We start from the raw sequence: 17,078 nt of genomic DNA, 5'->3' as shown, positions 1-17,078 counted from the left end.
TTCCTTTCCTTTCCTTTCCTTTCCTTTCCTTTCCTTTCCTTTCCTTTCCTTTCCTTCTTCCGTCCATTCGCCTTCCTTCCTTCCGTCCTTCCTTCCTTCCTTCCTTCCTTCCTTCCTTCCCTCCTTCCTTCCGTCCATCTGTTTTAGGCTTTAGTTACTGTCTTCTCTCTACAACCTGAGAAAGTCACTCAAACTTCATTCAGACATGTGATTCCCCCAGGAACATTCTCTATCCTTCTGTCCTCTACCACATCTGCCTCTTCCTGCATCACTACTCCCCACCCTTCACTGGCTACAGGAAAAGATGTGCTCCTGCATCTCTCTCTCCAAGGCGGTCCTTCTGTTGTTGCTGTGCACCTGCATTACATCTGTCCTCCACCACGACGCTGCTCCTTTATTTTCTCCTCTCTCTTCTCCATCTTCAGTTGATCTCTTGATTCTAGATTATTGCATCCAACATAAAAACATTCTGCTGCTTTTCATCTTGATAAAAGTTTGCCTTGACTCTCATTCCTTTAGCTTCTGACCCATTTCTCTGCTCTCCTTTCCAGTCAAACAATTTGAAGATACTTTACACACACCATCTCCATTTTCTAGAGTCCTTAGCAGCCCTTTACAGTCCTGCTTATCTTCCTACCAGCACACTAAAACTGACCTTCTCCAGGTCACCAATCTTTGTGTAGACAAATCCATGGGATGGTATTATTATTTTTTTAACCTATCGGCAACATTTGGTGCAGTTCACCAAACTTTCCTAGAAGTTTCTTTCTTGATTGTCGGTTGTTGTTTTATTGTCTTTTAACACTATCTCAGCTTTTCTTCTTTCTTTTCTTCCTGCTTTCTCACAAGATCTCTCAAAAGTTATGATTCCTCGGGGTGCCTGGGTGGCTCAGTCGGATGAGTGTTCAACTTCAGCTCAGGTCATGATCTTGCGGTTGTCGAGTTCGAGCCCCGCATTGGGCTCTGTGCTGACAGCTCGGAGCCTGGAGCCTGCTTCAGATTCTGTATCTCCCTCTCTCTCTGCCCCTCTCCTGTCCGCACACTATCTCTCCCTCAAAATAAGTAAACATTAAAAAATTTAAAAAAAAGTTATGATTCTTCAAGGCTGAATTTTGGACCATCTTTCTTGTGTATCTGTGTTTCTCCCCAAATGATATCATTCTGCAAATGGTAAAAATGTACCTCTGCCAGTTACCTCTCCTCTGAGCTCCAGACCCGTGTATTGAAATACTGATTTGACATAAGGTGGGTGTGTAATAGGCATCCCATGCATAACACGCCCACGCAAGATCTGACTCTCTTTGCTTCCGATCCTTTCTATCTCAGAAAGCGTCATCATCAGCATCCAGTTATTAAAGCCAGAAATATTAAAGTCATACGTGACACTGCCCTTTTCTCAGCTCTCTAACCCAATCTAGCAGCCGGTCCTCTTTGTTCTGTCCTTAGAACCTGCCGTGTATACCCGCTCTACTTGGCCCTATCATGCAGCATCCACAATAATCTTCAAAAATAAAAGCATTCATTGAAGAGCTAAAATTGGAAAGAATGACAGTACCAATCGGTAGTGAGTCATGGGGCAGGAGGTCTCACACACTGTTAGCACAAGTTTTTTTTTTTCAATATATGAAATTGATTGTCAAATTGGTTTCCATACCACACCCAGTGCTCATCCCAACAGGTGCCTTCCTCACTACCCATCACCCACCCTCCTCTCCCTCCCACCCCCCATCAGCCCTCAGTTTGTTCTCAGTTTTCAAGAGTCTCTTATGCTTTGGCTCTCTCCCACTCTAACCTCTTTTTTTTTTTTTCCTTCCCCTCCCCCATGGGTTTCTGTTAAGTTTCTCAGGATCCACATAAGAGTGAAAACATATGGTATCTGTCTTTCTCTGTATGGCTTATTTCACTTAGCATCACACTCTCCAGTTCCATCCACGTTGCTACAAACGGCCATATTTCATTCTTTCTCATTGCCACGTAGTACTCCATTGTGTATAGAAACCACAATTTCTTTATCCATTCATCAGTTGATGGACATTTAGGCTCTTTCCATAATTTGGCTATTGTTGAGAGTGCTGCTATAAACATTGGGGTACAAGTGCCCCTATGCATCAGCACTCCTGTATCCCTTGGGTAAATTCCTAGCAGAACAAGTTTTAATGACAATGAAAAGAAGAGGCGGGGCGCCTGGGTGGCTCTGTTGGTGAAGCATCCGACTTTGGCTAGGACATGATCTCATGGTTCTTGAGCTCCAGCCCTGCGTCGGGCTCCGTGCTGATGGCTCGCAGCCTGAGGCCTGCTTCAGATTCTGCATTGCCCTCTCTTTCTTTCCCTTGCTTGTGCTCTCTCTCTCAAAAATAAATAAACGTTAAGAAAAAAAAAAAGAAGAGTCAAAATGACTTGGAGGAGGTATTGCCTACTAAATCGAAGATACACCACAGTTCCATCACCAAAGGCCTGCCAGCCAACAAAAAGAGTGTATGCATGCACTGCGAAGTGTGTACACAAATGTTCGTATCAGCAGACCCCCCAAGACAACCCAATGTGCATCCACAACAGAATGGATGCAAGTATTAAATGGAAGGATAGGCATGCCATGGAACATTATAGAGAATAAAAGTGAATGACTTGTAACTACATGTCACAACATGAGTTTCCAAAATTATATTTAAGTTGTATCAATAATACTTCTTGTGATTTTTTTAAAAAAGTTTGTTTGTTTGTTTGTTTGTTTGTTTGTTTGAAGTAATCTCTACGCCCAACATGGGGCTCGAACTCACGACCTGGAGATCAAAAATGGCAAAGATCAAAGTTGGCTCTTCAACTGAGCCACCGGTGGCCCCTATATCAGTAATACTTAGCAAAGGAAGCCAGACACAAATTGATACAAAGAACAATTTCATTTCACTTTAAAAACCTGGAAAGCTGAGCTGTAGTGTTTAGCAGTTCATACTTAGGTGGGAAAAGTATAAAGGAAAGCAAGAAAATTATTACTTGAAAAGTGAAACTATCGTTTACCTGTGGAAGGAGGGAAGGTAGCTTTGAGTGACAGGGGGTAGGCAGGGGTTCTGGGATGCTGACCAGGCTCTATTTCTTGTCTTGCATTTGATTTTACAATGGCACACCTTATAATTTATACATTAATGCTTAGTGTACCTCTCTGTGTGTGCATTGTCCGCTATAATGAAATACACGAGTAACTTCCCGGAAGGAAACCACTGTGCGCAGAACGGAATCCAGGTGCCTCTGTGTCTGACAAGACTCTGCAGGAGCCGGCTGAGCTCCTTTGCAACTTCACCTCTCAGTTCTTTGCCGCCTCTTTGCTGCTTTTTGACCACGCCGAAGCTCACCTGCTTTCCGCCCGTTCCTTGAACACTCCAAGCTCTCTGCTTCCTCATGGCCTTTTTACCTGCTGTTCCCCCGTAAAGAAAGCCCCCCTCTGGTTTTGGTTTGGTGAGCTCCTTGGCTCCTTCAAAGTATCAGGTTGAAATGTCATCTCTTCACAGGAGAGATTCTATGTAAAGGTTCTACCTTGGATGCGCTGGCATATCACCCTGTTTGTTTCCTTTGTACCTAGCACGCTTTCTGATTCTTCTGGTGCTACTTACTAATTTGCCGACTCTATTCCAGCTATACTGGAGGCTCTAGGAAGGCAGAGATCTTTGTTTGTTTGTTGTGTGCTTGCTCATCATTGTGACCCTCGTGCTTGGCAGGCAGTATACTTGGTTATACTCGTTTTCTTGGAAGAAAATCAATAGCTTGGGCTTTAGGAAGATATCCTATTTGATGACCTATTTGATAAATATTAACTATTAAATGAGTAGGCATTTTCTCCTCTGGTTTGTGAAGTGGCTCTGAGCAATTAAGAACTTTTTTTTTTTGTACTCTCTTTCCACACACACAAAATACCGTATTGAAAAATGGCTGAATTGTTTTTACATTTAAATCCAACTTAGTTAACGTGTAGTGTGATAATGGTTTCAGGAATAGAATTTAGTGATTCACCACTTGCATGTAACACCCAGTGCTCATCCCAACGAGTGTCCTCCTTAATGCCCATCACTCATTTAGCCCACCTTCCCACCCCCTCCCCTCCCGGAACCCTGAGTTTGTTCTCTGTATTTAAGAGTCTCTTATGGTTCGCCTCCCTCTGTTTTTATCTTATTTTTCCTTCTCTTCCCCTACGTTCATCTGTTGTGTTTCTTAAGTTCCACAGATGAGTCAAATCATATGGTATTTGTCTTTCTCTGACTGATTTATTTCACTTAGCATAATACATTCTAGTTCCATCCATCCATCCATCTAGTTGTTGTAAATGGCAAGATTTAATTCTTTTTGATTGCCGAGTAATATTCCATTGTGTGTGTGTATGTGTGTGTGTGTGTGTGTGTGTGTGTGTGTGTGTATACCCCACATCTTCTTTATCCATTAGTCAGTTGATGAACATTTGGGCTCATTCCACAGTTTGGCTATTGTTGATAGTGCTGTTATAAACATTGGGGTGCATGTGCCCCTTTGAATCACCATTTTTGTATCCTTTGGAAAAATACCTAATAGTACAATTCCTGGGTCATAGAAGAATAACCCCATTTTAATCACCAGGGTTGTCTTCCAAAGTGATTGTATGGAGGAAGATGCCTCAGTGGTTATTAACTCTTAGTTTGAATGAAGGATGGATACAGCTGGAAGACGCACCAGAGACCATGTAGTAAATAAGGAAACTGAGGGACGGAGAGGTGAGATGGTTTCTTTATGGCAGAAGGGAGAGGGGGGTTTTATTTGCCTTAAGAAAAGGCCACCTCTGTCCTCAGACCACTTCAGGTGACTGACATCTGCCTGAATGGTGACATCCTTAGCACCCGGGAGCTGCAGTTTCCCTAGGGTCCCTCCTAATCTTGCACCTTGAGACACTGCCCTGGCCTTTTTGCCAGAGTGGTCATCTAAATTCCCAGTCTTTCCACAGATTACAAAACCACAGGAGCTTTGTCAATCTACATAAAACATCTGAATGCTAATGAAATGGCCGAGCACATTAATTAGATAGTCAATAGATCATTCAGTCTCAACAGCTCGGTTCATCTTCCTTTATTTTCCAAACAATAGACAGCAGCACATTAGGAATGAAATCAGAATGCCAATTAATTCCAGTTCAGTACATTTCCAAACAAGTTTTCATAACCACACACTAGAAATATTTTAAAAAATAATTTCATAATATTAAACTTTATACCTCTTTTAATCCTAAAAAAGAGAAAATACATTGATGCTATTTACATATAAACTCTGAAGAGATTTCAAAAAGAGTGGATCACAACACTAACAAAGCCAATAAAATATGAATCTCAGAAAGAACAAAATCATTTGCCCACATTAATTAGTCATCAGAATTGATATCTAGTATGAAATGTCTATAAATTTAAATGGAGGCGATGTCAATTTTGTCGGAAAATAAGATTATAGGGGCGCCTGGGTGACTCGGTCGTTTAAGTGTCCGACTTCGGCTCAGGTCATGATCTCGCAGTCTGTGAGTTCGAGCCCCACGTCGGGCTCTGTGCTGATGGCTCAGAGCCTGGAGCCTGTTTCAGATTCTGTGTCTCCCTCTCTCTCTGACCCTTCCCCGTTCATGCTCTGTCTCTTTCTGTCTCAAAAATAAATACATGTTAGAAAAAAATTTTAAAAAGAAAATAAGATTATAAAATTCAACTGTCAGATTTTATATTTTGTAGGACTTCTTTCAGGCTAAATAATATAGTCCAAAACTCATTAAGAAAGTGTATTTTTTGTAAAAGGCAGAAAGTTTAACTTGAAATATCAGAGTGTTAAGTTATTTATCTATTTCAGAAATCATTGGAGAACTTTTTAGAGGAAAAAACAATATCACTGTCGTTCATTTTTTCTGTTTAATCAACCTCCAATCAACTGACTCATTAGAAGAGAATGTGAAGGATCAAAACTAAGTAAATAAAAAGCAATGTCTAAGCCAAGATCTGGAGACAGTTTGAGGTTGTTAGTTCATTTCATTGCTTTGCTGTTGCTGACTAGAGTAGTATTTCTAGGCGTTAAGATACATTCCCAAGGAAGCTTATATACTGAAATGCCTTAAAACCAAAATTACTAAAGAGTTTGGCTTCCTCCCACCCCCCACCCCAAACACACACATTAGATTGTTTAATTTCTACTGAGGATCTGAACAGTGATATGCATGGTTTTCTTCATACTATCATGACATTGTCTTATATTAATGGTAGATGATTTGAAAACTACAAAAAAAAAAAGTAAAGAAAATAAATATTGCCCAAATCTATCACCAAACATTATATTTCCTGTAGTCTATTTGTCCATGCCAACCTAATGTACAGATTTTGCTGCATATATACATATTTGATGTGATTATATAGTTTATAAATATTAGACAATCTCATACTTTAAAAATAATAAGCTTTATTGAGGTGTAATTTACATGAAATAAAATTCACTTATTTTAAATTCTGAAACATTCTTCATTCCTTGAAGTAGCCCTCTTTGGTAGTGGTTTATCATCTTTTAATATACTACAAAATATAATCTGCCAAGTTTTTATTAGGATTTTTGCATTTGTATTTATGGATGAGTTAGATCTATGCTTTTTGTATTTTATCTATGTCAGGTTTACACAGAGATTTTGTTTTACTGGAGAATCTTCTAAAAAATTCTGGAATAGCACATAAAATGGGGATCTACATTCTTGGGAAAGAGAAGTTAAAACAAAAAATTAAGCCCATGTAAGTCCAGAATTCTGTATTATTGTATATGTATGTACAAATTGTGTGTGTGAACGTGTGTGTATTAAAATTTAAAGAGCAGTAACTGAGAAAGAACCATTTTTTTAGTTTCTAAAATTGAGTTTTAATACATCCATGTGAATTTTATTTGTATTATCTTATTAATTAATGAATGAAACCATTATATTCAAATTTATTAGCACAAAGTTGCATGTTTTCTTTTTCTTTTTTTTTTTTTAGTATTTTACATGCATTTTAACAATTTTTTTAATTTTATTTTTAATTTTTTTAAATTTACATCCAAATTAGCTAGCATATAGTGCAACAATGATTTCAGGACTAGGTGCCTTAGTGCCCCTTCCCCATTTAGCCCATCCCCCCCTCCCAAAACCCCTCCAGTAACCCTCAGTTTGTTCTCCATATTTATGAGTCTCTTCTGTTTTGTCCCCCTCCCTGTTTTTATGTTATTTTTGTTTCCCTTCCCTTATGTTCATCTGTTTTGTCTCTTAAAGTCCTCATGAGTGAAGTCATATGATTTTTGTCTTTCTCTGACTAATTTCACTCAGCCTAATACCCTCCAGTTCCATCCATGTAGTTGCAAATGGCAAGATTTCATTCTTTTTGATGGCTGAGTAATACTCCATTGTATATATATCCCACATCTTCTTTATTCATTCATCCATCGATGGACATTTGGGCTCTTTCCATGCTTTGGCTACTGTTGATCGTGCTGCTGTAAACATGGGGGTGCATGTGTCCCTTCGAAACAGCACACCTGTATCCCTTGTATAAATGCCTAGTAGTGCAATTGCTGGGCCATAGGGTAGTTCTATTTTTAGTTTTTTGAGGAACCTCCATGCTGTTTTCCAGAGCAGCTGCACCAGCTTGCATTCCCAACATGTTTTATTTTTCTATAACATTTATAAGGCTCTTATGTATTTAATTGTGCGTCTAATTTAAGTTCCTTTGATTTCTCTAATCTTCTGTTTTGACCACAAAGAGAACTTCTTTAATGATTGTTTTGAAATGATCTCTTAAGCTTATTTGTCATTTATTTCTTTATCTAATGCACCGATCAGTCATTATTTTTATTCCTTTTTCTTGCTTTCTTTAGTTTATTATTTTTTAATTCGTCCTCCATTTATTTACTTTTTAATTAGTTTATTTATTTTTTACAGTTTACTTAGTTTGAGAGAAAGAGAGAGAGAGAGAGAGAGGGAGAGAGGATAGAGAGAGGGAGAGAGAATCCCAAGCAGGGGATTAATTAGCACAGAGCCTGACTTGGGGCTCGATTTCACGAGCCATGAGATCATGACATAAGCCAAAATCAAGAGTCAGTCGCCCAACCGACTGAGCCACCCAGACACCATCCTGTATTATAATACAATGACTTAAAGGCATAATATATTTTTGAATATCCTGTTTACCAGATTTTTAAAAAATGCTTTTTCTCAGTTTATGTTATATTAAAAATTAGTCAATGAATGTGACATACCCTTTACCTAGATTCATCAATGATTAACATTTTCTTCTTCTCTCTCGTGCACATTCCCTCTTGGGCTCTCTCTCCATATTTGTTTTTTCCTGAACAATCTGTGAGTAATTTGCAGGCATCACAATCCTTCTAGACCTGTATCATCACCTAGTATTTTCATAGTAAAGGGACATTCTCTGACATTAATCTTGGCATATTTATCAAAATCAGGAAATTTAACACTGTTTGAATTTCATTATCTGACGTAACACTCCATATTCAAATATTTAAGATCATGTCCCAAAGTACAAAGTTGTATGTTATATATATTGTTTCCATAAGTTTCTATGAGCAGTATTTTTTCCAGCTCTAAGATCTAATCTGGGGCCACGCATTTCCATTAGTTGCTGTTCTCTTTAGTTTCTTATTTAATTGCTAACAGTTTTCTAATCTTTCATTTTTTTTTTCTTGATGTTGGCAATGTTGAAGAATATATGTTAGCTGTTTTATAGAATTCCCTTCATTTGGGCTTTTCTGATTTTTTCCTTGTGATTGGACTCAGGCAGTGCATTTTTAGCAGGAATACTGTATCAGTGATGTTGTGTTGTGTCCTTCTACATGTGTTACACCAGGAGGTACAAGATCAGTTTGAGTCAATGTTTTTTTAATGTTTATTTACTTTTGAGAGACAGAGAGAGAGACAGAGACAGAGGCACGAGTGGGGGAGGGGCAAAGAGAGGGAGACACAGAATCTGAAGCAGGATCCGAGCTGTCAGCACAGAGCCTGACACGGGGCTCGAGACCATGACCTGAGCTGAAGTCGGACGCCCAACCGACTGAGGTGCCCCGTTTGAGTCAATTTTGATTAGATGACATTTGCTAACTTCTTCTAGGTAGTGCCTGCCAGATTTTGCACTATGAAGTCACCTCTCTCCTCCATTTGTAATTACTAAGTAATCTGTGGGAAGATACTTTAAATTGTGTGAATATCTTGTTCACCGCGAGGATTTTAATCTCCACCACTGATTTTGCCTGAATCAATTATTGCTGTAGTCCTTGCAGAACAGTGAATTTATAACTCTTTCATTACTTCAACATCTATTTGTTAGTAGTATGAGTACTGTACTGGAAAACAAGTAAATAAACAAAACCCAAAAATCAGAAGCTCTCCCTTCCTCCTTAATGCATGTGTGTACTCCCGTCCAGTAGAGTTACATGGGTTCATTTTTATTTAGTATGTGAAAATCACCTGCTGTCATTATTCATGAAATGCTCAAAAATTTCTGGATTTGACATCAAGCTGTCTCTTCGGAACTTTTGGCATGTTCTCATCAGTTTTTCAACTCTTCTGTACATCTTGGCACAGAAATACGTTCAAAAGCTCCTTATATTTCTCTGTTCTGGCCAAGGAATCAACCATATTTGTGCATACTGGCATATAATAAACGATGTAGGCACTAGTTGTCAACACATGTGTATGTACATGTACATGTGGACTCCTCCATTCATACTCTAATTCCAATTCAGAACCTCAAGAATCTTTCATGATCCAGGAAGGGAGGAGAGAACAAGACAAAATGAGATCTGCTGTTTGGTTTTGGGAAGGGGTGCCATTCATGGGAGTGTCTGTCTGCCTTTCCTTGGGCAGAATTGGGATGCCTGGACACATCAAGAAAAGGTTAGGAAATGTTTGTAGATGAATATAATGCCTGCTTAAACAAAATGAGGGTTCTGTTAATTAAAAAAAAGATAGGAACCATAGAAATGACCATTCGGTTGGCAGCTAGCAACGGTTGCCACAATATGACATATCAGCCAGGAGAAAGACATGCATGTTGTTATATCCTCTCTTAATTCTGGAAAAACAATGATGCCTAACCCCTCATGCCTGAAGAAGAGCACAGTTTTCTTCTTTAGTTCCAACTGATAGTATCTTAACACCTATTTTTTTTTACTTTCAATAAATATAAATACAGTGAAAACATTGAGAGGTCCCAACTGAATATCTTAGTGTTTGTAGAGTAGCTGGTAAGACAGTTACTTATTCTAGCATACCCCTTTGCCTGTACAAAGGATGAGGTCTAAATCTTATGTACACATCAAGTCCAATGAAGTGTTTGTCGTAGTGTATGACTTCTGATTCATGGATATCCTAACGCGTGCACTCATCCATACTCAGTTCTCATTTTCATGTCTCTTATGCCCAGTGGCTTTGTTCTAACTCTTCCTTGCTTTTTTAAGCCTGATTCTTTATCCTCTGAATAAGGTAATTATGCTCAAAAGAAACCTATTTTTAGGAAGAATAGCTTCATTCCCAAAAGATCTTATGAATGATCTCAATCCAACCCATATAACACCACACTCAGAAGAGGTTACTATATTTCTATGAATAGAAAGGAGTATTTTCTGCTTTCCCACCATGAAATGTCTTCCAATATGCCCTCTGGGGATCTACCATTGAGTCTCTGATTATAGTTTGGAGAATAAGGTTAAAAATCCAATGGGATAAAGAGGATACATGCTAGAGAGCCGCTTTTCAGTCTTTGTGAGTGTTGACTTACAAACTGATCATTGGTAGAACCACATTTTTTCTCTTAGAGAAAAATCACAACACATTTTCTGAGTCTGTGGGGAGAAGGAGCCGAGAGAAACTTGTCATATTATCTGAAGCAGACCTATCAATCGTGTTCAGTACAAGTCACGATTTGTCCAATTCCCTCCCTAAACACATGTGTATCATAAGGAAGGAAATAGCGTAAAATGATTTGGACTAGATGGAAAGGCACTGCTCTGCTTTCTTTTTGCCAGAAAAATAATTCCCTCTTGAGATTATGTTCATTTTAGGAAAATTTTGAAGATCTAAAATGTCTCCACTCCGTTCAGTTCAGTCTCAATTACTGTATATTCAGCTGTCATGGGGCCTGGAACACTATTCCAGGGGCTAGTGACTCTTTCTGGTACTTTGGACTTGACCATAATTTGACTGCCTTATGGTCATGGTCATGTGAAGATTAATGCCACCATGTTTACACACCGAAACTCTAGTCTGGCTAGATATTTGCCGTATATCTATCTAGCCTAGAGATGACTTATTCAAGACAGAAAATTGAGACCCACTACCCTATTATAACATTAAAAATATTGCAGCTTGAGACTGGTCCAGAATTACCTTGGTTTTGCTTGCTCAAAGACTCACGATAAGATAATGTTTCGTAAATGTTTGAATCCTCTTCACGCGTGGGAGTGAAGAGTGTTTCCCAGCGTAGGTTCTGTGGAACCCTAGTTGCGTGAGATACTCTATGGAAGGCCAGGATTCTGGAGACAAATAAATTTGGGAAATGCTGCAGACCATGTCTCTCACTTGGATATTCGTATTTGCGAAGTTCTAGAGAAATCTTTTTGTTGGAATTAATCTATTTGACCCCACAACTCTATGATCATAAAATATTTTTTCACATCCTTTTGCAGAACAGCTTTTGGAAAAACAAAAAACAAACACATTTCTAGAATGTAGGTGAAGGACTGAAATTAATCCCATTACAATTTTTTAAGGCCTGTCCTTCCCACCTCGGGCTCAGATAGAGACCACATACATTTCTGTAGCTAAATAGTTAACGAAAACATTTAGACATGGAGAAAATATCCTTCATGTGTTCACACAAACTTCCTTGCCATAGTTTCCTCACTGCTGGGGGGCCTCTGTTCTTCAACACAACCGTGTTCAATCCTGCCTCTCCCACCTGAAACCATTGTTAAAATATACAGATGTTCCCTATAGCTAATTTGTGTTAAGTTCAGACTCTGAAATTTACTTTTATGTCCTGACACGAATTTGTTCTCCCTCTTGCCCTATAACCAGCCAACCTGATTTCTCATTATTCTTCTAAACAGACCACTTTAGTCTGCTTTGTTTACCTCTTGCATATGTACTGTGAATTTCTACCCTCCCAACATTTGTTCTTTCTACCTTAAATGTTCTCTTTACCGCTGTCCTGCTCTTTGACCCACTGAAAGCTTTCTGGTTCATTTCAGCAGCTGTTTTATAGTGGATCCCTTCTCAGCATTCATTCCCGATTTTCTGATCACATAAGTCCACTTTTTTTGTTTTTGTTTTTGTTTCTTTTGAGGCGGCCTCTCTTTCTTACCCTTGGCCCATTGTGTTTTGGTGGGGGTGATCAGTTCCCAGCTCATGGGATTATAGTTGGCCAGAGTCAGTGATTGGTTTGGTTTAACATAGGGTGCTCCTGATCCAATGAGAATTATCCTCCAGACTTTTTCTGGAATTAGAGGGAGGTGATAAGGTTCCGACCTATCTTTACTCCCTACCTTCAAAAAATTTTTTAATGTTTATTTATTTTTGAGGGAGGAAGAGGGAATGAGCAGAGGAAGGACAGAGAGAGAGGGAGACACAGAATCCGAAGCAGGCTCCAGACCCTGAGCCGTCAGCACAGAGCCCGACGCGGGGCTCGAACTCACAAGCTGTGAGATCATGACCAAGGCCAAAGTCAGACGCTTAACCGACTGAGCCCCCCAGGTGCCCCTTTATTCCCTACCTTCAAATAGGCTTTGCTGGCCCCATAGACATGAGGATACAGCTGCTGGCAAGCAGCTTACCGCCACGTTAAGAGAATCTGCCTCAGGATGTAGAGAAAAATCGGAGTTGAGAAATGGAAGGATATCTGCAACCCTGTATCCAGCTGTGCCTAAAGGAATCCCTTGTGCTTTCCAATAGCTTGAATCATGTTCAGTTAGGTTTCTGCCGTTTGCAGCTGAAGAAAGACAAATTAACCCAAACATCAAAGTTGTAAGAGACCCTCTATGAGTTACGACTTTGTGACAGACCCTCTACATGTTATTTTCATATCAGCAACTTACCCAAAAGTGTATTTTCAGGCTTGACAACAATCTTATGTGGTCAGCATGATCACACGTAGCGGAGACTGAATGTTTCGGAGTCTGCCTACACCATTCTTCTCCCTGTGCCTACTTTTTCTATTCTTCCATTGATAAATTTTTATGTCCTAATTTAAAATGCATTTTCCAATTTGGGGGGGGTACCCTCATATTTATCAGGAACACATGCCAACATAGATGGAAAGGATCTAAATGGAAAAGATCAAAATGTGTTAATGCACACCCTCCTGCATGGAGATGTTTTTTGCTGGTACGCTGGCTAATGCATTTTGCTGTCCAAACACACACAGCAGCCCGGATAGCACTCTTAGCCTTGATCCATTGTAAGCTGGTGTCCAACCAGGTTGGAGCTTTTCGCAGACGCCATGGATGGAAATCCTACCATGCAAACAACTTTGGTCATTTTCAGCCCAGTGGAGGGAGCTGATTTGACACTAGAGACAGAGCCGGAGCCCCAAGGGTCCATCTCGTAAACTAGACATTTCTCCTCCTTCATGCCTTATGCAAAGCAAGGAAACTGGTTTTATTTCCAATTTGGTAACAAAAAGGAACAAGGTGCTAATCTTTCAAATGAAGATGGAAATATTTTTCCTACGGATTGACTTTGCAGCACTGTTTCTCAGTGAACTGTCCTCAGGGAAGTGGCCCAGGATATAATTTTGCTGTCACAAAAAACATTGCTTTGTATTGTAGTCAAATACATTTTACACTTTGGCAGTTCCTTCTCTCTCTCTGTCTCTCTGTCTCTGTCTGTCCGCAATTTAGATGGAAGGGATTTCTTGGAGTGAAACTTTTAATCTCACTGCATGCTGCCCGCCCTCAGACTTACTGATGAGCAGATACAGTTTAACAGATACTGAATGCTGAAGGGCATTTGACATCCCCACCTTCTCCACGCAAAGAAAACTGTGTCTTGTAAAGAAAATAAAAGAATAGAAACAAATCTAATAATACAGAAAGACCTTCCATTTTTCTTCCTCAAGGAGATAAAGTGCCTCAAGGAGAAGTACGTAATGGGGAACAATATCTTATATAAAATAGAGGTGGAAGGGGAAAAGGTGAGAGAAAGCGACCACCTTCTTTGAAGTCATATCATATTTTATAATATGAGAAAATTATTCGTCTGGGTTATTTAAAAATTTTTTTAATGTCTATTTATTTTTGAGAGAGAGAGAGGGTGACACAGAATCCGAAACAGGCTCCAGACTCCAAGCTGTCAGCACAGAGCCTGACGCAGGGCTTGAACTCACAAACCGTGAGCACATGACCTGAGCCGAAGTCGGACACTTAACCGACTGAGCCACCCAGGCGCCCCTCGTCTGGGTTATTTTTAAGTGACGTGGGGGAAAGAACTTCGTGCAACATGTCTTAGATAATATTTTTTTAATTTTTCAACGTTTTAGGTCATTTTTCTTTTGTACCAGGGAAGAACTTGATCTAAGACTGCTTTTCTTTCAGGCTCACCTTTAATGTATATCAACTTTTAATGGACTTGAACTATATGAATGATGGAATTAGCATTTCTTCACATCATCCCCATATCTAAGTGTATCATAATTATATTGTCCTAAAAGTCTGGGTTCCTAGAAGTGATTACTGGATTACTGTCATCTTAAAAGTGTAATTCTAAGTACAGTGCCTTATTTTTAGAGAGGAAAATCACTTCTCGGTGAAACTATAATATGGGTAGAGGTGTGGATGGTGAAATAATATTAAATGCATTATGGATAGGCTGCACTGTAATAAAGCCAGGGAGGCTTCGTATTGTGAAAACCAGTGGGAAGTCCACATAGATCAAAGCCTGGGTAATAGCAAACCCATTAATCGAGAAACCCACAGGGACCAGAGGAGAAACCTAAGCTAATACAAGGGTGCCACTCAACGCCCCAGACCCTGTGTCCTGCTGTCTCCATTAGGAAAAAGTCAAAATGAGCCTTTTTCCTGCATTAGTAGGTCTGACATCTGGACTGAATCCTTCTGGTTTTAAGGAATGTGGCACGCACAGTTTATCTCCACCTCCTTGAGGGCTCAGAACAGCTGGGGACAAGGCGTTACCTCCATTTTGCATTAGACATTGGACACGGTACCTTTTGTCTGTGGCCAGCTGTCCCTGCCTTGACCGAGAGCAGATGATCGCTCTTTTGGTTTCTTTTCTTGAAAAGGGTTTGGAGACCTTGTTTTCCAAAATTTTAAAGGCTTGTGATGCAAAGCCTAACAAGATAAGCAGAGATCCTTGGAAGGAATTATCGAAAGTAATTACAGTCAAACCTTGAATTGTGAGTAACTTGTTCTGCAAGTATTCCACAAGATGAGCAAATATTTCTAATAAATTTTAACTCGATAAACGAGCAATGTCTTGCAATATGAGTAGCATGTGACACCAAAGGTCACATGATCACAACTGAGCCAATGGTTTTTTAAATTTGCTTTGATATACGAGTGCTTTGCATTACAAGCATGTTTCCAGAATTAATTATGCTCACAAACCAAAGTTTTACTACTTCAGAATTGACCTGTAGCAAATGTTTTCTCTATTTTTCTAGAGTTGATTGTAGGGAAGGGCAGAAAATACTTCCTAAGACAAGTAGCTTAGCAATTGCTATGAAAAGGCAGGATCACCATTTCATTAACTTCCAGGGGCAAATATTAATACATTGTTTTGCGTGAAGGTAACTAGAAGTTAGCTGGTACCTGCCAATATTAATGGTGATAATGAGCCACAAATGTGTGTAGAATATTTATGGTGATCAACGTGTTGGACTTCTAAATTTCATCTCACATGGTTTTTCTAACAACCCTGCTATGGAGGCCTTGTGATTTTTCCCTTCTCTAAGGAAATGAAGTCTGAAGACATTAAATAAGAAACCAAAGTTCCCACAGCTGGTAAGTGGAAGACAGGATTCCAACCCAGGTTGTCTGAGGATAACGCCTTATAATTAATCCCTATGTTATACTGCTTTACAATGTGGTTTTCATAACAAAGAGTAAAATATATATGTAGGGATGTCAGACATTTTAAGGAAATGAAAACTTTCTTCCCATTTTCACAACTGACAATAGATTTTATTTATTTATTAAAAAGAAATTTTTTTTTTTTTATTTATTTTTGGGACAGAGAGAGACAGAGCATGAACGGGGGAGGGGCAGAGAGAGAGGGAGACACAGAATCGGAAACAGGCTCCAGGCTCCGAGCCATCAGCCCAGAGCCTGACGCGGGGCTCGAACTCACAGACCGCGAGATCGTGACCTGGCTGAAGTCGGTCGCTTAACCGACTGCGCCACCCAGGCGCCCCTAAAAAGAAATTTTTTTAATGTTTGTTTTTGAGAGACAGAAAGACAGAACGTGAGCAGGGGAGAGGCAGAGAGAGAGGGAGACACAGAATCTGAAGCAGGCTCCAGGCTCTGAGCTGTCAGCACCGAGCCCGATGCGGGGCTCAAACTCACAAACTGCGAGATCGTGACCTGAGATGAAGTCGAACTGTGAGATCATGACCTGAGATGAAGTCGGATGCTTAGCCAACTGAGCCCCCCAGGTGCTCCACTGACAATAGATTTTAAATTCTGACCTCCAAAGCTACTTGGAGAATGGCCAAGAGGGATACAGGTGTTTTCATTATTTCTTAAAGAATCATCCTCATTTCTTGGACTCAGACACACATTTCTTGGACGTTGGACTCAGACACATTATTTTATTGTCATGAGCAGGGAGGATGCATTACTACTTACAGAGATGCTATCTTCATTGGGGGGTGGATGGAGCCCCCCTTTTGATCTTTTGACTATACATTAGGAGAACCCAGGTAAAAAGGTATTACATTAGAGACAGAGTTGGCTTGGAGAGTCTAGCTTGCCTAGACACTGGAAAACTGAGGAAGAGACATGTTGTTCAGGCCCAATTGGGTATGATTTTTCTTGATCTCCCCATGGCGAAG

Source organism: Panthera uncia, assembly GCF_023721935.1.
Source record: "Panthera uncia isolate 11264 chromosome A3 unlocalized genomic scaffold, Puncia_PCG_1.0 HiC_scaffold_11, whole genome shotgun sequence".
Classification (NCBI taxonomy): domain Eukaryota; kingdom Metazoa; phylum Chordata; class Mammalia; order Carnivora; family Felidae; genus Panthera; species Panthera uncia.
The sequence above is the reverse complement of the archived record's forward strand: the minus strand, read 5'-3'. Positions refer to the sequence as shown.